The sequence below is a fragment of the Cyanistes caeruleus genome, chromosome 6 (assembly GCF_971803275.1).
Source record: "Cyanistes caeruleus chromosome 6, bCyaCae1.hap1.1, whole genome shotgun sequence".
NCBI classification, from domain to species: domain Eukaryota; kingdom Metazoa; phylum Chordata; class Aves; order Passeriformes; family Paridae; genus Cyanistes; species Cyanistes caeruleus.
The window spans coordinates 39742292-39767277 of NC_141706.1; the positions used below are offsets into that span (position 1 = coordinate 39742292).

The window sequence follows — 24986 nt, forward strand, 5'->3', positions numbered from 1 at the left end:
GTACTGCAGTCTGATTTTTTTTTTTTCATTTTTAGCAGCAACCTGAAAAGATGCATCAGGGCTCCTTGTCTAGTCTTTGAGGACTCCTCAGAAAATATGAGGGAAAGGTTTTGCTTCTCTTTCTTTTCCCCTTATTTCTCTATCCATATGTTGCAACCCTACTTGAAAGCAGTGCACAAATTTGATGGAAATTATAGGTTAATTAGGTTAGAAGAAAATAAACTAGAAGAACATATGAACACAAGAATGTGTGGGTAGACTACATGGGCATGATCTGTTTTATATTATCAACTTAATGATACAAACTTCAACAATGCATTTTAATTGGACCTGTGGAAATACTTGATTTTATTTTTCCCCTTTGTTTTTCACAAGTCTTCATTCTTGTGACAGTAGACAATTATAAAGCAATTTTAAATTTTTTAAAGCTCATCCTAGGCCAATTCACTTGAATGAGCCTGAAAACCATTGATCACTCTTGCTCAGAATTTAACAACGAGACAAAAACTTAAGCAGCATTTCATAGGGTTGCCCCTTGACATAGAAGATGCCCTTTGTTTTTGACACTGTTCCTATCACCTTCAGGTACCACAAGCAGTTTTACTGAATATTACAGAGTGCTTGGGGAACGCTATTTATTTCTTTCTTTCTATTAATATGGTATTATATAGAAATAATAATTTTAGAAGAAGGTGATTTATTTTTTTTATTCCAATGGAAAATGGAATGCAAATGTACAGAATACAAGAGAATTTTTATATAAACATAAGAAAGTCCAGACCACATCAGAGACTGAAAAACTGACTGGACACAGACTGGTGAAAGGCAGACCAGATTGGACTAATGCATTTTCAAGGACCTGAACTGGCTGCTAAGGTCTGTTTGCATAATACAGCATGATACGAAGAGGCCAGAGGAACACATGTTTTGTGTTAAATCCTTAAATAGGGCCTCTACTTATCATGGTGTTAGGTAGGAAACAAGCAAAATGCAATCTCTGTTGCTGTAAGCATTGAAAAATAAAACAAAGGAGTTTTAGACAGAGCCATTCTGAAAACCTCTTTATTTGTTCCACATAGCATGCAATAAACCAAGCTTAAAGATGCTCAGGTCCATGTATATGTATATATATAACATAAATATCTGGAGTTCAACACCCTGCTTATACTAGTAATTTGTCAGAAACATCTAACTTAGTGTTCAGTACAAGCAGAGATCTTGACAAATCAAGATAAGAGATTCAGGACTGTTTTCCTGTAATACTAACAAGGTTATTTATGTAGAAGAAAAAGAGATATATTAAGAAGGGAAACCTGAGTACAGACTTTGTGAGCAAAGTCAATCCTTTCAACTGAGATATTATATCAAACAGCATTGGGACAAGAGGGAATTTATGTGGTTATGCTTCTTTGCATCTGTAAATAAATAGATATTTAAAAAATATGTTTAGTGCTTTTAAAATATGATTCAGCAAAGAAAAAGAGCAGCATGGTGAGATAAAAAGATGATTTATTCCATGGCCACAGTGCTTCAAATTGACCGGAGAAAGTAAACTAATCAGACTTTATTAAACTGATTCTGCAGTACATCCTCAATGCCTGGAAGCATTGTCTGAGCTGGTCTGCAGTCTAATCCTGCTTTAGGATGCTTGCCAATGATTTAGCCTTTTTGAAGCAGAAACACAGACACATATAATTTAATTATTGGAAACTGTTTTAATTAGAGAAAAATGTGAAATTTTGATGATTCCTGGCTTCTGAAAGAAGCTACATCCATGACAGAAATATTTAAATAACTCTGAACAAGCACATCTGCTTTACTCATAAGAAGTCATAGCAGATACTGTAGGCTCACAAACCAGCCTAAAGAGCTGCTGCCAGGTTATATAATCTTTGAGCTCTCATTCAAGGCATCCCTGAAGGCAAGTGCAGAGGGGAGAAGTGCTAAGGGGTTGGTTTTGCTTCAGCCATTTCCCCCATTGCGTGACACTCACTGCCCCGTGAGCTGGCAATATTGATGGTGGCAGTTCCAGTCCCACACTGAAAAGGAAGCTCCATTTGTGTGACAGAGAGCTCCCCACAGATCACTAAAAAAAAGATGATAAAAAAGTATATGCAGGATGTTGCTAGTCCTCTCTTGCACATGCAGATGTCTAGGTTTCCCCTCCTTATCCTTTGTTTGCAAAGTTAGTTCTCCATAAGTTCCCACATTTTGTAGTAAAAAGATAACATGGAGAGCTCCTATTTCTTTTCACAGAGCTGAAGAATAATTTTCTTCCTATCAGCTGGTAGGTTGCTATTTTTCACATTTGTAAACAAAACACTAGGGATAACACAGCAGTGTTTTTGTTACTGTACTGCTGAGCAGTGCTTACGCAGCATCAAGCTCCCCTCGTTGCTGCCAAACAATTGGGTAAGGGGCAACAGCCAGAAACAGAAGCACAGAAAGTTCCACCTGAATGTGAGGAAGAAATTTGTTGCTGTGTGAGTGACCAAGCACTGGAACAGATTGTCCAGAGAGGCTGTGGAGTCTCCCTCACTGGGGATCAAGAATTGTCTGTATCAATCCTGTGCCACATGCTCTAGGATGTCCCTGCTTGAGCAGATGACCCACTGTGATCATCTGACCCATTCTGTGATTCTGTGATTTCTCACCCTCAACCTAACAGCAATCAGGCTGGGGGTACACAAAAAAGTGGGGACACAGCTGCAAGAGCTGTCCCCAATTGACCAAAGGAGTATTCCATGCCACATCATGTCATGCTCAGTAATAAAAAGCTAGGGAAAGAAGGAGGAAGGGTGGGAGAGACATTTGGAGTTAAAGCATTTGTCTTCCCAAGTAACTCTTATGCATGATGGAGCCCTTCCTTCTTGGAAATGGCTGAACAGCTGCCTCCCAGTGAATTAATTACTTACTTTGCTTCCATAAACACGATTTGTTTCCCTTTCCATATTAACCTCTTCCTATCTCAACCCCAGGTGTTCTCACTTTTCCGATTCTCCCCTCTATCCCACTGGGGTAAGTGAGCAAGATGGCGGCCATGTGGCTGAGTTGCTCGTCAGGGTTAACTCACAGCACTTGGACACTGGGTCTTTTACTATTTTACTGAAGATGATACAATTGTGATCTGTACTGTCTTGCCTGATGCAAGAAAAAGATAGCACATTTTAAGTTAAAAATCTGAGAAAAACCCATATTGCTGATCACACCCTTCAAGAAATTGTTCTCTGTTTTGCCTGCAGTAATGCCATTGTGCAACATTGCAAGTCACAATTAATCAGTTCTCTACTCTTTAATCTACCAATACACATTATTTTTCCTGTTATCTTCCTCAGCTGTGTGTTCTCTCACCCTGCACTCTGTAACACCATCCGCTGCATTTCCCGCTTGATGAATACTTCTGCAGAAAGCCTATGGTTCTTCCTCTCTCTCTTGGTCAATCAGTGTGTGCAGTTCCTCAGATCTGTGGAATTAAATATGTGATATAATATTCTTATATATTCTATACTTTTTTACATCCATCTTCTCTTTGTTCATGACCTTCTGCCCTTCAAGAAACAAGTCCTTTATTCTTGCAGAGCTGCCAAACTCTATCAGGTCTCAAATAATGAGTTCTCATTGCCTTTCTCTCTTACCTCAGTGACTGAGTCCATGTTAGATATGTGTACACTGAAACATTCAAGTCATGATTTTTCAGGGCACATATGATGCAGAGTTCTATTAAAAGGTTTTCTACATATTACCATGATATTTCTGGTAAGGCTGTACTGCAGTACAGTGCACAAATAAAAAAAACTGACAAAATTCAGAATAACTGGAGGGATTTGGATCAGCAGGAAAATATGTGTTCTTTCTTTCCCAGTGCCAAAATGAAGTATTGAGTACCAGTAAGATACTACGTGATGAGACATGAAAAGCAAAATAAGATGTAAAGTAGGATTATAGCATTAATATCTACAATTCTGATACCTTGAACAACAATAAAGGCTTCCTAGAGTTATTTAGTTTTTCTGAGTTTTCTGCAATTTCACACCTCATTTTTTCTCTGTGTCAGAAAGAATTTCCAGATTTTTCTCTCCCTTTTGGAAGCCCCTTACTTTGGGCTTCTTAAGGCACATCTCCATTCCCAGTCATGTATACTTAAATCATCCTCTTTTCTAATATTATTATTCCATTTCCCATTCTAGCTTAATTCACTCACTTTTTTTGTCCACTTCTCATCTCTTTTCATGTAGTATGTTCTTTGTATATTCCAATTGTCTTTACAAATCTCTTAATTTACCTACCTGGTTCCTTCTGTTGCTACAGTAAAAAAAAATATAATAACTTAGTATTGCCTTTTATTAGTGAAAATCCTGTCTTTAGTCACAGCAGGAGTTTCAGGATAAATGGGGTTGTGATACCGTCCCTTGCATGAACTTCTTGAGCCATGCAAAAAGAACATGTGTCTGTTCAGAGATGTGATGAGAGAAGAAATCCTACATTGAATCAACTGGCCTTAATAATTCCCCATCCATCCTAATCCTAGTGCTGGCAGTACTCATATTCCCAGAAGAGTGCAGTATTATGGATTCTCTCAGTCCTCCCACTCATGCACAAAATGGGTTGGAAACATTTTTCTCTGGAGTTCCAGCAGCTGCAGTGCTCTAGAAGATGAGTCATGGGCAGCAGTGAAGAGAGGACAATAGCAACAATGGATACTTCCCAGTAAATCTTGAAGAAATGCTGGTTTTGGCCTTTAAAATTCTTACTTGGATCTGATTCCATTAAAAATAATTTGGCCAATTACAATGGGCTTTATCTATGGTCAATGATGTCTATAATTTTTCTTATCTAATTTGTTTTGAAGAGCTTTGCAAACCTTTTTGTCTCCATGTGCCTGCAAAACACATGGATTATAAAAGCTTGATCCTTAATGAAGCATCACTGAAGAAAAACTGAAAATAAGCAAAGAATGTCATGTTCCCCAAATTTTTTTGTAATTACTGACTATTTGATATGTCTTTCAAGAATAAAGCACGAAAGACAGGTTTAGGGCATTATCTGTGAGCACTGGAGATTAGCTGCCAGGTTTTAGCTACTCTCTGACCTTTCAAACCGCAAGCCACGCAAACCCCATATTTCTAACCTGTTTCTTTAAAATTCCTACATTTTTTATTTGCAGTGCTAATCTGGTTATTTTATTTGTTTATTTTTCTTGTATGATGGCCTTCCATTTGGAAGGCTGCCTGAGGAAAGACGCCTAAAGGAAAAGAGGGAAACCAGACAGCTATAAAAATATCTTGCAGTCTTTTCACAGCATAAAATGCATGGGCATGATGGCAACTCTCCCGCCTTTTCTTGCTGGAGCTGTGTACAGTAGAGAGACCACATCAGTGCTGCCCTGGTGTGATCTTTTGTAAGAGGCAGATAGTGCCATGCTGTGATATTTACAGCATTGTGCGCCGTGTTTAGTGGCAGATCTGCTAACAGCAGCAAATCTATTCCTGGCTTTGCAGAGTGGAATTCTGCCTACTCACTCTTTCCTCTCTCCGCATTGTCTTCCTCTTTGTCATGTATTTTACATTTAGACTTCTGATGTTAAGTAGAGCCCAGACAAAAAAAGAACTTTGAATTGGAGTGCTTTCAGGTTTATGAGTATAGGATAGCTTTGAATTCCTCCATTAGAAGTAATGCTTCCTTCTGATTTTAGTATTGGGTGGTGTCCAGAACCATATGGGACCTAATTTTGAGTTGTATTAGCATGCAGCCAAAAACTCACAGCCAATCTGAAGAAACCTAGAACAAGCTGACAGAAATAGTATGATAAGCAGAAAAATAATAAAATATTCACACAAAGAAGGTAGAAACCTCTCCAACTTTGATCACTTAGATCTTTCTAGATTTTATAAGAAAAACTGAAAACAAATTCTACTTTCTTTTCCATGGGAACACATTTCATCTGCTGAAAATTAAGTGTCATTTCTAAGCTAGTTCTCCATCTCTGGGGAGGAGAAAGGGATGGACAATTATTTCTGCAATTCTCAAACAACTAATTCTTTTAAGTGGAATGAATGGCTCACTGGAGGCTCCTTTCTCTCTCCCTTAACTGCAGTCCAGACATACCATATTTACATGTCTCAGTACTTTTATATAACCAAATGTTCTTAGCCTTTGTGTAATTTTCATATGCAAAAACCATGAAGGAGGGTATCATTAAGTACCCCACTTTGTAGCTATCCCAAGGGTAGTGTTTTTTGCATGACTTTACCAGGAGAGGTTAAGGCAGAGATCAATTTTAGATTTTTCTAAATATGTTTGTTTTTTTTAGATTTTTCATGGTTCTCTTAAAAATAGAGAGAAAAAGTTTGCAAAATCTGTGAATAAATGGGGATTGGCTGAACAGTACTAATTAAAAATTAAAATAGCATGCGAAAATATTTTTAGGCACAGTTTATACAAGTATCAAAATACCCTCTTTTAAAAAACTCATTGCACCAAGCCTTTTGACACATGTAAACTAAAACTACTGCTTTCTTTGTAGAAACGGAAGGGAGAAATTTAAACATGAAGAGAGAAAAATAGAATCCATTCTTCTCACTCTTGTAGCTGTGTTTTTAGGATATTATCATTCTTCTCTCTCACCAAATCAGCATATTAACAGGCACTAATCTGCAAAGCAGTAATGTCTTTACTCCATCTGTAACACTCACTAAAGGTGCATTTGGGCTTTCCCAATAAAGAAGAAAGGTTGAATTAACACAGCACTTCAAATGCTGGGACGGGTTCGGCACCATTTTTCCCAGCATCAAAACCATTTCGAAAATGTCTGGAGTAGGAATCATTGTCCCCATTAGTATTTCAGCACAACTGAAGAAACTAAAGAGCATAACCAGTATTTTGCCAAGCAGCCAGCTTTTAGCTATGAAGAGCTTTGGTTACCAAATTCCCCTCTTCCACGAGGCATGAGGATACAACACATTTGTGGCAGTGTAATGTGAGCACTGTCTCTCTCTGCATTGCATGGATGGCTGAGCCCATCATCACTCACACAAGAGTGTATGCAGCTGGGGAAAACTGATCCTGGACATTTCAATCCTTGGAGGCATTAAAATGAGAAATTTTTAATTTCTACAGTTCTTCTGAGAAGAAGGGAAGAAGAAGGGAAGAAAGAAGAAAGAAAGAAAGAAGGAGAAGAAGAAGAAGAAGAAGAAGAAGAAGAAGAAGAAGAAGAAGAAGAAGAAGAAGAAGAAGAAGTAGTAGTAGTAGAAGAAGAAGAAGAAGAAGAAGAAGAAGAAGAAGAACAAGAACAAGAACAAGAACAAGAACAAGAACAAGAACAAGAACAAGAACAAGAACAAGAGCATTTTTACTTGGGACATTTAAATCCTCAGATGTGCAGTCTATAATCAATTATCACATGGATTGTCAGACAATGTTTATGCCCAGTTTTTGATACAGAAGTGGGAAGCAGACATGTATTTGTCAAAATTTTAAAATTGTCTACAGGATCTATGTAATATTAAATATTTGTACAGGTTTTTATGCAGTTAGGCCCAGGGTAAGATGTCATTTGTTTTTTGAGTATCTACTGATTGCATCAAACCCCCAAAATCCTTTGGACTAAGATGGCAGCTTAGAAATCACTGCTTCCTTCTTTGCATTCGCTGACCACAGACCAATCTTCATCTTTTCATACTATTCTGCTTTGTGATTCAGTTTATCACTACAAATTAAGACACACAGTCTCTCTGCCACGGCACTGTGATTCATTGTCTAGCTACACTCAGCACAGTCCATCTCACTATTCCAGTCTTCAGACAACTGTTACCTTCCACCTAAGAAAGGTGGTCCAAAAGCTGGGGATCTCTCCTTGAAACACCTTTTTTTTCAGGATGGTACGATATTTGAACTGTCTACTTTAAAAAATGTTTGTACCATACTTCTTTTTACAGCACATAACCCTAAAGTTCAGTAGGCTAGGTATAGTACTGTTCTAGAAATTACACAAGAATAGCAAATTTCCTGAAACACTTCGAATAACCTGCAAGTGATATTGCCCAGTAGTCAATAACTGCAGTCACATGCTGTTCTGATTGTCTTGAAGATGCCAGAGGCAGAAATAGTGCTGTACACTTTCAATGTATGACTGAACATTTGCTAATTTCAGAATCTTGACAAATCAGGGAAAACACAGGGGAAATTCTGTGTTATGTTTCAAGTGTCCATCAGCTTTCAGGTAATTCAGGAATATTTATCACCCATGAGCTGCAAACAGTGAAGTAGATCATACCTAGGCTATAGCCTATTTATCACTCCATACTTTTGTTTCAGAAAAGCTGAAAGAGATTTCAACCAGGCATAACTTTCTGCCTTGTTTGTTTTGTTTATATGTATGCATTGAATAATGTCATACTTCCTGGTATCAGCAGTTGCTATCAGACTTCTTTATGAACTGTCAGAATAAATAACTTATTTTTAAATCAGAGATAATTTAGCTATCAGTATCTGAAGGTATCAATTCTGCTCTCATGTTTGTTACACATGTGAACAAAAAATTTCAAAATTTCTATCAAAAATAACACTGTTACAAATCTGGCAAGGTGAAAAAAAAAGTGTGGCCTCTGACTAAAGGAAGACTTCTGACTAAAAAATTGCATACCATGGGTGTATTATAATGTGGGTACAGAATCGAATGTCTTGTCAACATCATGATATTGCCAGAAGGTGTTTATGATCCAAATCAAAAAAATACCCTTTCCCCTGAGTACTTGTGTCACATAAGATTGCACACCTTTGTGTAGACAATAGCTCAGTGCGCTGAGATTCCATTACCATCCTTTGCCTGTGCTTACACGGCAGGCTGGCTGGCTCCTTCCGCAGCTTCAGTTTCCAGCCACACAGACCATGGAAAGCTTGGGACTACACTGCAGCAGTTTTCTTTCTTGGCCATTCAGGTTTCCTTTTAAGGGAAAGGAGGCTGTGGGAGGCTGTGTATGCACACAGGTATCATTCTGCTGTGGAGCCAGCTGCCCTACAGCTGCCATGCAGAGCATGGCTTGCCCAGGAACACACTGCAGGAGGTAATTTATCTTAAGAATGAGCTCGGGTCAGACTTTTCTAAACAGGCTCTATCAGGCATCTCAAAAGCGTGTGATAACCTTGTCTTCCTCTGCAGACTTGACTGAGTAATGAGCGATTCCTTAGATAACAAGAATTTACCTACAGGCTCCCTAGGATTCCTATATTTAGCAGTAAAGGGAAATACCATATTTTCCTTCTGCTCCAGTTAGTGTTAAGTGCTATAAAAATTAACAGATACAGACTGTTATACTCCTTGCACCAAAATCTTTGTGGAATGTGACATCACCATGTGCCTTGTAACAAGTGAGACATTTTTTCCCCATGTACTTTGTTTCTAAATAAAGCAACAACAATTTTGCCCTCCTCCTTTTTGTCTCTAGTTTCTAATGCTGTGATATTAATAAGGAGTGACATGTTTAAAACCTTTCTTTATACTGGTGGAGAATATTTTTGCAATATATATATAGTGTAGTGCACCAAGCTGAGGACATTTTCATGGTAATTTTATGGCAAAAGGCAAGAGAAGATTTTCTTCATAAAAATAATTAGTCAAACAAATAGATCATTATAGTCAATTAAGAGAGAGAAATTATTTTTGTGGACATTTCAAGCAATGTAGTCCATACAATTGACCTCTACTAAAAGTGTTATGATGGTCTGCCTGATCTATGTGCTATTTACCTTGGCCAGGCCATAGGATTAGTTCAGGCTCAGAATGGGAATCAGAGGAATGGAAATGTTTCTGCTTTAATAGCAACAGCTGTTACAGCATAATAAAGAGTTCAAATCTGCTGACCCACCTTCTACATCTTGCCCTTCCTCAGTATTCTCTTCAATCTCAAGGTCAGTAAATTCCTTAAGTATCCAGTGGTGATTTCCTGAGGCCTCCCACACACCTTAGGGGCTGCTACTTGCTACTGGGGGGGGCACAAGCACATTTGAGTTTTAGACTTCTCCTCTGCAGTTCTGAGACAGATTCTGCTACATTTTTCTCTACAAAACAGGTTATTTTTTAGCAAATTCCTCACCAGCTTTGACATCAAGTGACTTCAAGCAGCAGATTCCCTATGTTCTTTCTTCCAATCTCATCAAGTGAGGAGACGTACAGACAGCACAGCACAAGAAAATAAACAGTCAGGTCAAGTCAATGGACAGCAAATCCAGTAACCATCCACACAGCCAATGAGTATGTTAGGTTTTCAGTCCTTTGTGCTGAAAATCAAATAGTTTTTGGAGTGAAAAGAGGATATAAGGCTACTATATCCCTTCCTAAACCCTGCTCTAATCTAATCCAGTCCTAGAACTTGGACAGTGTATTTATCAATAAAAAAATATTGATGTCCAAAAGAGTAGTGAAACTAAACCAGGCCTTATACAGAGGATCTTTTACTTTGCACTCTCCAGTGGCATTCCTTAAGGACACCTTTTGATTTAAAAATAGAGGCATGCAATCTCCATCTCATTAGTAATCATTTGAGAAGAAAATCACCATTCTACACTGCAGAAGGAGGACAGCACTAAAAATACTGATACAAGTGGCTTTACTTTCTGTATTTAATTTTCTTGTATTATTTTCAACTTTTCAAAACTGTTTTTGTAAAACTGAATTTGTACTTGTACCAAATAATCTGGTTCAGAATATATATCACTAATTGTATAATATTTTCATGCATATACTTCTAAAATCTATGTTTATAAATACTAAAGAAGTTCTTTGTAAGATTCACTTCAGAAAGCACATCAATGTCTTAACATAACTATGTTATGACCTAGTAAAATTAGGCATATTATTACATATGATTTCTTGCTTACCAGAAACTCTTGTGAGTTGCTGACTTGCTATCCTGGATTGCTATTTCTCCTTTAAAAACATGAGATTGCTGGTGCTGTTTAAAAACCTATGGTCTTACACAGAGGCTAAAGACTGTGAGCAGTGGAGACTTTTCCCACAACTGTTGAGTAACTGGGTATGAAAAGTACTGGTGCTATTCTGCCTTTCACATTGCCTAGTCTAGCCCTGTAGGAAAATTGAGAGTGTTCTACATGATCTTGTGCCTGAATTCATTTCTAATTCCTTAAGATATAAAATTCTCCTTTCTAGAAGAAAATTTTCTTCTGTGAGTTGACAGTGCAGGCTCTATATGAAATAGCCTGTTCCTTTCCTCTAAGTTTTTCCTTCCCTATCTGGCATACTGAATTTGCACAGAAAAAACCTGACTTTAGAGCACATTCAATTATTTGGACTTTTGGTGGTAATGGGTTTTATTCCTACAAAAGCACTTTTCCCTGCATAATAAAAATCTGAATTATAGTGTCTAGGAGCACATAGTGTATTTTTTTTCTTCCACATTACACAGAAGGAGAATTTGGCATGTGTTGTCTCTTGGATTTCCTTGGAAGAAATGAGTGACAGGTGATTCCATGTTCACTTGTGTTGAAGTTGTCACATTTGGCATTCACAGCACAATGCAAAGGTGTTCCTGAAAAAAAATTAGTCGGATTTTCATGAAATTATGGAATAATTGACTTTTCAGGGCTTTTTTAGAGAGGAAATTAAATATACAGTTATGAGTGACCAGTCCTGAGCTGATTTTTTTCAACTATTCATTTAGTTCAGCTGTCCAGTGTTTTCTTACAGTATCACTTTGATACAGAAGGAAAGAAAATACATTTCACACTCAAAATAAGTGAAAGAATCGTGCTTCTTTCCACAACCTGAAATCATTAAGATGAATGTATGGAACATCTTGTAAATTATGAAACCTCACAACATATTTTCAATTAGTTTTGTGGCACAAGAAATATAATATCTGGGTGGGGATCTTTGCAAACATTCCTGTGAAGATAAGGTCTGTATGGCAAAGCCAATTTATCATAAGACAACACTCACTGGCTTTATCAGCAGCCCTTGTCCTAAATGATAAGTTAAGATTTTCCAAAGATGTTAATTATGCTTCTTCCAACATATTTAGATATTGATTTTAAAGCTATGGCTCTACCTGCTGTCTGACACATGGAGAAGTTTCATTTGGGTAACAGTACCATTATTCACTTCTGATCATCCTGGCCCTCTACATGGTCACACAGCTGCACAATGCTGGGATGCCATTTCCAGCAAAGCTACTTGGCATCTTCTGTTTCTGCAGCAAGAAGATTTATATCAGATTTTAAGGTGCCAGGAATAAATCCAGATCTAGGTTTACCACCATGTAGGATATAACAAGAAAAAAAGAGGAAGGAAATAAGTATAAATATTTCCTGTGTTTCCAGTTCATAACCAAAAAGTTTCCAGAAGCCAAGAAATCAGGACTCATAGAATCATAGAATGGTTTGGGTTGGAAGGGACCTTAAATATTATCTAGTTCCAAGCCCCCTGCCATGGACAGGAACAAATTCCACTATACCAGGTTGCTCAGAGCTAAATCCAATCTGGCCTTAGAGAGATCCAGGGAGGGGCATCCACGGCTTCTCTGGGCTACCTGTGCCAGTGCCTCACCCACCACAGAGCAAACATATTTCTTCCTCATATCTCTTCTAAATCTCTTTAAACTATTTTAGTTTAAAGTCATCCCCTCTTGTCCTATCCCTATTTGTCCTTCTAAAAAGTCTGTCTCTAGCTATCTTGTAGCCCCCTTTAGGTAGCTGAAGGCCACAATAAGCTCTTCCCAGAGCCTTCTCTTCTCCAGGGTGAACAACCCCAACTTTCTCAGTCTCTCCATACTAGAGAAGTACTCAGTCCTCTGACCATGTATGTAGCCCTCCTTTGCACTGACTGCAGCAGGTCCACATCATTCTAATGTTGGGCCCCTCAGAACTGGGGCAGCCCAGGACACGTTTGGCTCTCAGGGCTGGCAGTGCCCATGGCTGGGTCATGCCCAGCCTCTCACCCAGCAGCACCCCCAAGTCCTGCTGGGCAGAACAGGGGGTTGGTGTCTGCTCCCAGGTAACAAGTGACAAGACAAAATGGCCTCAAGTTATGCCAGGGGAGTTGTAGATTGGATATTAGGTGAAAAATGTTCACCAACAGGGTTATAAAGCAGTGAAACAGGTTGCCTAAGGAAGTGGAAGAGTTACTGTCCCTAAAGGCAATTTAAAAATGTGTACATGTGACTCTTATGGACATGGTTTTGTGGTGAACTTGGCAGCATTAGGTTAATGGTTGGTCTTGATGATGTTAAAGTTCTTTCTCAAATTAAATAATTTTATGTTTTTGCAACATTTTTGTCTAGGCAACATATCACTTAATATCTAATTCCAATTTGTACCAAAATACAACTCTTTCATTTATGTAATAACTTTCTAATTTAATTTCTTGCATCTATTAGCTTGCATGATAAAAACCACTCATTACAGATCTTAGCATTTAAATTAATTGATATCATTGAACTGGCAGATAAAACTTTGACAGGGTTTTATGTAATTTTTTACCATAGCTAATCCTACATCCTCTTAAACAAAAGAGTCTGTACTTTCACCAAAGGAAAAAAAAATCTGTCAGATACTTTTGTGATTCTTTCATTTTCATTGATTTCCCTGTTACTCTCAAGCTTCTTTAAGCCCTTCTCTGCAGTTTTGAACTAGCTTGTGCAGGCATTGCTCATCAGCCACTTGTCTCTGTCTGAACCACAGCCATATGAGGAGCTAAGATCACCACCAGTGCTGCCTCTTGCCAAGCTTTTATGCAGCTTTCTAAACCACTGGAAGACAGTCTAATAATTTAGTGGCATCTTATACACAGATAGTATCATTGAAGGCTCAGGGCAATGAGAAGTCTGGCTGATGGAGTTCTTTTGTCCAATGCACCTGGAGGAATTTGAACTATTGTACAAATGTCAGGTGCTTGTAGTACATATTCTTCATGTTTAGCAAACAAAATCTCAATACAAATTAGATTTTTAAAAATGAAAACTAGGCAATCTACATGAATACCTCAAAATGTCTAGGTTTTTATATAATTACCTTAAAATACATACCCTGTAGCTTTTTCCACCTGTGTTTGTTCATAAGAAAAGAATGAAAGGAAAATGAAGTGGTATTCATCAGGTTCTTTTCCAAAGTCCTTGGTGAACTTAGTGAAAATTTTTTCCTATAACTAGCTCCTCTTATCAATGTTCTAGACAGAAGCCTTTGTCTTCCATTGTTTTGTAATATCTTTTAATTGAGGCTATGTCATTGCAATAAATACAATTTGAGGATATATTAGGCAAACCACATAAATGTGGAGTCATTTCAAGTATATGCAGAAATAATTTGATGAATAACAGTAACAAAGACCTTTGTTTTTATAATTAAAATCCCAGCTGTTTGAAAATATTCCTATAATATTTGCAACATTCTACGTTGCTTGCCATAAAATTTGTGTTTATGTAAGAAAATTTTATTGTTTAAAAAAAAATTGTTTAAAAAAAATAATCCTCTTTTCACTTTCCCTTTCCCTTTCCCTTTCCGTGGTATTAAATGGATCAATGCAAATATCAGACATATTTTGGTCAGAGGAACATGAACAGCAAGAAGCGACAGTGGAAGAAGACAGTTTTTATGCTTTACGTGTAATGCTGCCAAATCATCTGCTAGTTGCCCTTTTAATAACCTCTTTTTCTTCCACTTCTGCTAAAAATATCTCAAAAGCCCTCAGTGAAGCCATAATTTAACAAAATTCAATATCCTGTAGATAACAACAGGTTTAGGAGTCCTTAACCATGCCCTAGAAAAGCCAAAAGAACATGAACAATCTACAGCATTTCTGTGAAAAGACCGTATTGTAATCCTTTGCCAGCCAGAATTAGCAGACATTTTAAATCTTCTTCTGCAAATGTTAACCCCACAACTGACAAATCTCAGGGGAAAGTAGTTGAAGCTTTCCACTGACTCCAAGAGCAGCCCAAACATTATTTTTCTCGGATAGCAACTGGTACACTAAAAATAAAGTGGCACATTGGAGATTAATTTTAAATGAACACACACAGTTTTATATGTGATGCTTAGATATTTGAAAGCTGATGGGAGAATCCCTTAGCAGCAGATTGAAACAGAATAATGAGTAGAATGGGGTAAAGCAGAGGGCAAAGGTTCAAGTCAGGACTCTGTATTCATTGAAACTTCTTGTCCTTACTACAGAGGTCAAAACCAGTCTTGAATACAGACCTCAAATTTCAATTACAGGTGCTATGTCAGGGTAGCAAATGAATGCACTTTAGAAAAGTGCATTCTAGAAAAAGAAAGCCTTTACACATGTAGTGGCATTTCTGTTTAATCAGCTTCAGCATTTTCCCACAGTACCTATGGAGGGATTTTTTTGCAGCACCATGAGAAAGTAAAAACATTTTTAAAATTTGCTATGGACAGCAATAGCTGATTTTTTTACCAATTGCAACTCAAGATTACAGCATTTCTATATGCAATTATTCATTCCCATATAGCAAAGACACCATTTATCACACGGGCTGTGAAAATTACTATAACCTTGGGTTTCGACAACAATATCTGAGTGATCCTCAAGATAGCTTTGCCCGGACAAATGTTAAAAAGGTTGAATAATCAGAAGAAGATTATGCCTTTTGTTTGTTGAATTCCTCAGAACAAATGCTCAAGCCCCAAATATTTATTCTGTAGCTTGATTTATGTATTGAAATTTTAGCACCACGGTCAGGTCTTTGACAGGCCTGGATCTGTGCATTAACTTGCTCACCCAGAGTGTGCAGGGAGCTGGACAGCTCGTGTTGCATTGCACAGACTCCAAGATAGGTCAGAGCAGCTGGCTTTGGTCTGCCAAGCTTGCTGACAAAAAACACAGTGCAAATGTACTGATTATTTTCCCACACCTGTAAAAGTAGATGCATTCTCATCACATGGATCTGGAGCCACTAGATGTGAATGAACCCAAGCTGACTTCCTGTAGAGGAAATCAAAGTGTGTGTGCACGACAGCACTCCAGGTTCTGTGGAGTTTACCATGTGAGATGCAGAATAGTAATGAGAACACCACATCACTACTCGACTCTTGGCTCCAGGATCTCATATGCTTCTGCTGCCAAGACAATAAATCTTCCTGGAACAGGGGGAGAACGCAGCCTTGAACAGACACTGAGCTGACTCTGTGTACATCAGATAGGGGGAGCTTTCTTAACTCATGTGTTACATTTTCTTGCCAAATTGGCAACAGACTGCAAGGCTGTACTGTTGTGATGGTGGTGCTGGAGACTTCATCGCTCTGGCTTGTAATATGTGGAAGATCCTTCTCTCCTAGAGCCGCGATCAAGCCAAGTGCTCTGACCCTGCAGGGGAGGGTACAGGAAAACAGCACAAGGCCTGGTTCACTAACTTCAAGGGGGACCAATCAGCATGGCTGAAAACTTCCAGAGGTTCTCCCATCTTCTACCACACTTGCTTTGATTCTGATCAACCTTTTAGCAGTTTTATCTGCTAAACTCTATCCTTTCTAAACCCAGTTTCATCTCATTTTCCTTGCCTGCAGTCTTTCCTTCAAAAATCTCTCTACAGCAGAAGTCCTGCACATAATGGAGGCTGGGCCTCCAGCTGCATAAATTGCTTTATATTTGGCAACATTTCTCAGTCATTCCCCTCATCTCCTCCCAGCATATATATTTTATATTATTTTGCAGTAATATTTAGTATGTCAGTACAGACACTTTGTATTTTCAAGTTTCCACATCATACCTGGCCCTGTGGGTAGTATTCACTAATCTGCAAATACTCTAGCTCTAAAACACATGCCAGATCTTAGGCTCTGGGTGACTGGAGCCTGAACCTATCATGATGTATATAGCTACCAGAGGCAGCAGGTTCTGCATACTCAGTAACACTAAAACTGTATGTTGCACAGGCTCTGTGCTGTGAACATTATTTATAGTTCACTTGGGAATCAATTGTTTGCAGCATTTGCTGGAGGTAAGTAGGGTTTTCAGCCTTTAAAAGTAGATGTTAACAATAGGCCTGAATGTTATCTTACATGCACATACACAGGTGAGTGCCTACCACAGAGCTATCTGCAGTTATCACCATCTGAAGAGAGACAAACAGCTGCATCAGCATGGCACCGATGTGTTGATCTCACCGGTTCCAAATATCAGCTCATATGTGAACTTGTGTTTCTTTTATCATCAAGTCTGGCCATGTCATCACATAGAACTGAAGGACTACTTTCTGTTTTGCACCACTCTCCAGCCATTTGCTCATGCACTGAAAATGGCACCAAACTTCAAGCGTACCACAGGTGTTAAAACACAGCGGGAGGGAAAAGCTCAACTTTGTTCAGCTTTCTGCACCATATTTGACAAGTCATGCCAAGTCATGACAAGTTTTGACTACTTTTGAAATTTTTGCAGTAAGCATTCTTCTTGTATAAATTCTGTAGGCCACTCAGATTTTTTTTTCTTTTCCTGTAATGATGACAATCTGGCAGTCTTACCAAAGATAGCAGAAATAATACAAAGTTGACTAGCGGTCAGAGAAAGGGATTCAAATGGATTAATATAGAATAATATGCAAAAAATATTTTTTTTCTATATGTGTATATCTAATGCTTGAAAACAGATTTTTTTCCCAGTACTCTATTAAGCAACTTAAAAATAATTTCTCAAAACACTTGATGCTTTGAGGAGATGTGCAGCTTCAAGGCCTTACAGTAGTTACCAGGATTTCATTCACAGCAAGGCCTGCCAACCCTGAAAAAAGTGAGGCACTTCACCACTTTATTCTTTCTTTTCAGCTCTGAGCAGGTAATGAACAATTTCTTTACATATTTTGATTTGACATAAGGTTGAAAAATATATTTTAATAACTCATGAGGCTTACTTTACAAAAATGTATCACAAAGGCCTCCCAAGGGTTTCTGAATTAGTTCTAACCTCTAGAAATACTTTCTAGCCACCTAATTCATCCCAATGTGATTATCAGTTTCTTTGGGACATTTCATGTTAGTAAGATATTTTTAAGACTTATTTCTACATGAGCACACATTTTTGGATGAAGATAGAAATGTCTAAACTGGTTTTTTTTTGTCACAATAAGTTATCATCACAAAAGCACTTTAGGGAAAAATAAGTTCTAAGTAACACAGTCTAGGTTTGGGCTAAAATCAGCATGCTAATAAAAATCTTCCAACTGAGACTAATTAGACATGAGTGGGATCATCCTTGCTTTGTGCAGAACCAAATTTTGATCCAGACTATGAAAAATCAATACCAGTTTTAGTTTTAGCCAGATGGACATTAAATGGATTAAATGGCTGAAAATATTCCCAGAAAAATTCTGAGGGGAGGGAATTAGGAGTTATCTTAATTTTTGCCTTCTAATTGTCACAACAAAAACCGAAATTATTTGTTCCAGCAACCATTCTCTCCCCAGGTCCTCTTTATTTCAGGAGAACACTGGAATGCTGTAAGTGTCAGGACAGATAACACCTTCACATGTATGCTGCTCGCTGACCTCAAACTACATGAATAAAAGGCCAAGAGAAACCATGGTGGAATAAGATGCAGTGTTTTAGTAAGGAATACATGTTTTATATTTTTTGGCATTATGCCACTCTGTTCAGAATTGAGGGATGGATTATTGTGGATTTGTTTTCTTTCAGGAATTAGGGCTGGCCTTGGCTTAGCTTCAGTACTGCAGAGGTATTAACTGCAATGCATTTCTGTCTTACAGATTCATCCCATTTAGCCATTGTGACTTTGGAGTGACTTCCAAAGCAATCCAATCAGAATGAGTTGGCAGATTAATGTTAACTTTCATGTCAGGACTGAAGGCAATGCAAAATGAAAATGCTAAAAGAAGAGGCATTGCACCAGCCGTACAGCAGCTAAAAATAAAACTGAACTGTCTCATGTGAGTTAATGAGCCTTTGTTTAATCTACAAATGGATAAAGCATTAGTAAACTGCCTGTGTATTAATGAATCTCAAATATTTAAATAAAATTGATACTATAGCCTCTGGACAGTCTTTTATTCATGCAAAATTTTGGATTATCATAGAAGTTTCCTTGGCAGACACTGAGTTTGTGAAAAATTTTTTATTGCAGTTCCTCAGTAACAATACTGCCAAGATTAGAAGAGATTCACTGTTTCACCTTTTGTCTGGGCAATGGTTCAAATTGTGCTTCTCTCCTTGCAAAAGAATTGGTATGGAGTATGTTGATATATATTTTAAGGATCAGAGGCCAAGGGGGGAGTTTGAAAAGTATTAATTATACACACTCCAATAGAATTTGAATATATATTCTAATCCAAACATCGAAGAGCAGTGATCAACATAGCACTTTGGCAGGACTGTATTACAATTAATCAGAGCCTGTATTATCATATGGGACTCAAGTTTTTAATCAAACACATTCCATTTAATCCAGTTGCTTAATTTCCATCGCAGTCTCATCAACACAATACACTAGCATTACAATACTGATCAGTACTAGCACAGTTTTTGTTTTCTCAGATCTGTAAACAAACTCCATGAGTACTTAGTCATAATCATATAAAATTGTTTATTCTTCTTTCAACATCAAGGATATTTTTTTTTCACCGTACCATTTTTTCAGTTTCATTGTTACCCATTTTCCTAGAAGTTAGAACACAATTAAAAAAACCTAGTCTTTGTGTCCTTCTTTGTACAGGTTTAATAACCCTTTGCTTTAACATGTAAATACTTCTCTTGGTTATGTATTTGTTCCAAGATTCAAATATGCTGTTTTACTCACAGTAGAATAGAAATTTTGGTGTATAATTTTGCATGTCCTCTCATTTTCCTTGTTTTAAGTTGGGAAATGCATGACAGAAAAAAATCTAATAACAAAAATGCCTAAATTGGCATTTGGACAAATTAGACAGATTACTGCTCTGATAATTTCTCATACCCATGTACTCATACAGATGCCTTCTCAAACATAAACTGACACATTAAACAGCAAATAAATTAATAATAACATTTATTTAGGACCTATCAGCTATATTAAATATAGAGAAACCCTTTGTATTCAAGTGGATGGACTGCAAGACAGGAATTGGGAGAGCAATCTCCCCTCCACTGTAAGAGCAGATCAGGTTTGTGACCTCCTGAGGAAGAAGGATTTACAGAAACCTTTGGCACCCAGTGAGATGCATCCTAGAGTCTTGAGAGAGCCGACTTGCCAAGTCACTCTCCAAGATATTTAAAATGTGATGGCAGTCAGGTGAAGTCCCAAGTGACTGGGAAAAGGGAAAATTGTACCCATCTCATAGAAAGGTAAAGAAGAGGAGGACCTTGGGAACAGCTGACCTGTCAGCCTCACCTCTGTGCCTGGGAAAGTCAGGGAACAGATCCTCCTAGAAGCCATGCTAAGGCACTTGGAGGACAGGGAGGTGATTTGAGGCAACAAGCATGCCTTCACCCAGGGCAAGTCCTCCCTGACCAATGTAGTGGCCCTCTATGACAGGGTGGCTCCATCAGTGGACAAGAGAAGGGCTGTGCATCTATCATAGGTATTATCATTATCATCTATCATAGGTATTATCTATTAATCTGTCTGTACTTCTGTAAGGCCTTTGAAACTGTCCCCCACAAAATCCCTCTGACTAAATTGGGGAGGGAAGGATTTAATGGATGGACAGTGTGGTGGATGATGAATTGGTTGGACAGTCACAACCAGAGGGTAGTGGTCAAACACTCAGTGTCCTGATGGACATCAGTAACAAGTGGTGTCCTCAGGGATCTGTACTGGGACCAGTGTTCTTTCATGTCTTCATTAATGACAGAGGGATGACAGATGACACCTGCACAGCTTAGTGATGCAGTTGTCACGCTTAAAGGACAGGATTCCATCCACAGGGACCTGGATAAGTTCAAGAAGTGTGCCCATGGGATTCTCATGGGTTTAACAAGCCCAAGTGCTGGTGCTGCACCTGGGTCAGAGCAGCCCCCGGTACCAGCACAGGCTGGGGATGGACAGATCAGAGCAGCCCTGCCCAGCAGGACTTGGGGGTGCTGCTGGGTGAGAGGCTGGGCATGACCCAGCCATGGGCACTGCCAGCCCAGAGAGCCAAAGGTGTCCTGGGCTGCATCCAGAGCAGCGTGGGCAGCAGGGCAGGGAGGGGATTCTGCCCCTCTGCTCTGCTCTGCTCTTCTCTGCTCTCTGAGACCCCACCTGCAGTGCTGCACCAGCTCTGGGGTGCCAGCACAGCAAGGACATGGAGCTGCTGGAGAGAGTGCAGAGGAGGTCACAGAGATGATCAGAGGGATGGAGAAACTCTCCTGTGAGGAAAGGCCCAGAGAATTGGGAGTGTTCAGCTTGGAAAAGAAGCTATGTAAGATCTTATTGCTGCCTTCTGGTACCTGAAGAAAACTTATAAGAAAGGGGGAGAGGGACTTTTTACAAGGGCCTGGAGTGACAGGATGAGAGGAAGTGACTTTAAATTTAAGAAGGGTAGGTTTAGAGCAGATATGAGTAAGAAGTTTTTACAACGAACATAGTTAAACACAGGAGCATGTTGCCCAGAGAAGTTGTGGGTACCTCAACACTGGAAGTGTTTAAGACCGAGCTGGATGAGACTCTGAGCAACCTTCTCTAGTGAAAGGTGTCCCTGCTCATGGCAGGGAGCTAGGACTAGGTGTCTTTTAAGAGGTCCCTTCCAATACAAACTATCCTGTGATTATATAATAGACATACTAGAAAACAGAAAGATAGACCTCCCCATACTTACCACATGTAATGATTAAAATGAAAACAGTCTAGGCTAACAATAATGTTAACAAAATGTCATCTGCAAATGATAGTGACTTTTTCTAGAAGGTCAAAATATGAAAAAATAAATTTATAAGTGCTGAATTAAAATTATAAAAAAATAATAAAAAAAATTATTAAAAATAAATTTATAATGTAAGATCAGTTAAATTTCAAGGAAAAAAGTCACTACATGCAGTTTTTTAAATATGAACTGTCAAATGCTTTTGCCCTACTTCCACTTTTGGCTGCTTTGATTCTTTCTTTTTTACAGAGTAGACCTGTTTTACTCTGGATGTGGTTGCTGTTAGCTATGGATTCACGTGGGATGTCAAGGTGGTGGATAGCTCCTCCTGCAGCATTTCAGCTGATGCCAGCAGAACTTGGACAGGCAGAGTGATGCAGTTCTTATATAACACCCAGGGTTAAAAGCTGAATTTTCTCCCATTTCCAGCAGCACTCAGATTACTTTTCTTGTTCTACACTGGCATAGAGTAATAGATATCAAACTTGACAATGCTGAAGTGCTGAATAATACCCACTTAATACTGATGAACCTCAAATCTTCTTAATCTTTAGGTAATTTAAGATGAGCTAAGCAATTGCATCTTTGGACTATTTCTCTGACATTTTTTCAGTTGCTTTTTCCTCTTCTGTAATTTTCTCAATCTATGTATGATGGTGATATTTATTGTAAAACATTAACTTATTCAAATGTGATCCTTTATCGTATGTATTCGCAACCAAGACATCAGAATTATTGCCAGCCCTTGACACTGAAATTTTATTTGTTTAATGGAAATTGCTTATTGGAAAACTTTTATTTCCCCAACATAAAATAAAGAATAATGTATAGAACATCCCCTATAAGCCAAGTATAAATTTGGAATTATGAGTAGCAAATTCTCTAAATAAATAATTTGCTTGCTTTCAAGGTTTTTAATAGAGGATAAATGCTTATGCTATTATCCTTTTGAATTTTGTAGGCATGTGCTGGTAGCACATGTTAACTGATATACATGGGGATTTGTGTCGTGTTCCATCAGTAAAGGGACTGGTTTGCCAGTAAAAGTCAGCCACAGGCACCTCACGGGCCTTCTTACCTACATGATTGTTCAGTGCAAGGTGCCTATGATATGGTTCCTATATAAGTGACTATTATAGAACATTTGGTTTATGATTGGACTTGATGTTTATAAAGGTCTTTTCCAACCTAAATGTCTGGTTCTGTGATTATACTGAACTCAACCCTGGATGAAATATCGAGAACATTCATAACTCACAGTGTCATATTTCTGTCAACATTACATTTTTTCCAGGTCAAACACAATCACATTCTCTCTGAAATGATCCTGTTGTTTGGCAGATCCGTTTACACTGTAAGCAAGGAGCTTGCACTATGTCATTTAAATTATATAAAGGGAACAGAAAAAATAAAAGCATCCATTTATCTTCAACAATAGTATATGTTACGTATTCTTCCTATAGCCATAACTTCTTGAAGAAAATTAAATTTTGCAGAATTAACTCTCCCATGCTTTCAAAACCTGTTGTTTTCCGACCAGGTCAAAAGAGGGTAAAATATACTTTCCTCCTGAAGGCCTCTGAGCAAGCTCCAGGCTCACTCATATGGTTCTTCAGCACAAGGAGAAGTTATAGCTGTGACAGGGCTTTCAAATAACATCTGAAAACAATACAGTGGTACTTCACTTCTGCATCCAGACTATTACATCAGACAGGTCAGATGTAAACCAGCTTGAGTAACATGGTTATGGCATAGCCCTAAGGTCAGCTACATTACTTACTGATCTGGGCTGCCAACATTTCCCATGACAAAGTATGGACATATAAAAACCATTTTGTTTTCTTCAGGATGAAATCAAAAAGAAAATAATCTGTCAAACCCTAGATCAAAACAAAACTGTCATATTCTGCACCATGAGAATGATGATATCTCCCATAAGAACTTCCAATTCATAATTTCATCTTGAAATATATTTTGCTTATTTTACCTCATACTTCAAAGCAGTATGATAATGCTACTTCAGTTCATGTATATCAAAAGTGTTGGGAGACTCACTAGAAACCAAACCAAACAAACCAACCAATCAAACCAACCAAAACCCAGTCTAATTTCTGGTCTTAAACTAAGCATATAGGTTCTGAAACATAATATATTTAAGAAATTATATGGTATTTAGAATGTTAAAGGTATAATGAAAAAAATCAGCAATTCTTTTTATTATGAGAATATATTAGAGTTTAAATAAAATAATATTCTAAAGTGTTTTAAATACTGAAAACTACTAAATAAAAAAATTTCTAAAATAATATTTTCCCCCTAATGTTGTTCAACCAAATTGACTTGAAAATACATTTGTCATTTGCTGTTATGGGTCAATGTTATGCAAATATCTTATTTGACTTCCAGTTATTCTGCTCAACTTCATGGTCACACACTTTCAGTTCATAACTTGGAAATCTGCAACAGGAATGATTATTTTTCTTGACTGTGGGTTTATCCTTGCAGCTATGGAAATAAAATGTATATATTTGTTTTTCTGAAATTCATTTAAAATAAAAAAAAAAATCTGCATATTCCCTAACACTTCTAAACTTAATAAAGTTATTTTAATTTCTTTATTTTTTATTTGCAGCCCAATAGCTATTGATAGATATTATCCATTTATTCTATCCTGAATTCTTCTGTGAAGTAACCATTTTAGATCACTAGCAAGTTAAATCTCAGACAAGGCTAATCCTTGATTTTATATTTTTACAGGTTATATGGACTGGACTTTAACTAAATGCCTGTTGTCCAGACAATCCTGGCAACAGCTGATTTTCCAGGGTACATATATTTTCTCTATGGCATGTTAAGGACAACAGAATGTTTTTTTTAATTTGCTATTCATGGTCACTCATAACAAACTCCTTTAATCCTCTAATATTTTTCTTCATTCTCTTACAACTGTATTTTTATGTTTTGCAGGTGTGCATGGGATACTGAATGGAAATGAAAGAAAATAATTGTCTGAAGGAACTTGTAGCTGAGGCTATGGGCTTGCAAACTGTTCTGGACCTGCTCAGATTCTCCCTGTGGCAGTCCCAGAAACTGTGATGTCCCAAAACACATTTGATCCTGCATTGGTTTAAAGCAGCAAGACTTTGGTATTGAATCAGAGTGGAACAAACCTCCCATCTGCTGCAGGGA

The 24986-nt window shown here is 37.9% G+C and overlaps 1 long non-coding RNA gene across 5 annotated transcripts in view; it reads right to left on the reverse strand.

Moving 5' to 3' along the window:
• LOC111930343 (uncharacterized) overlaps nt 1-24986 on the reverse strand; it is a 60986-nt gene that overhangs the window by 15259 nt on the left and 20741 nt on the right. For 2 of the 5 annotated variants that reach the window (XR_015288795.1, XR_015288794.1), the window contains one exon: nt 1048-3463. This is a non-coding gene — a long non-coding RNA (uncharacterized LOC111930343). Of the gene's footprint in view, nt 1-1047; nt 3464-22426; nt 24255-24986 lie in introns of those variants that run through there. The other 3 variants (XR_015288796.1, XR_015288797.1, XR_015288798.1) reach the window with 2 other exon arrangements.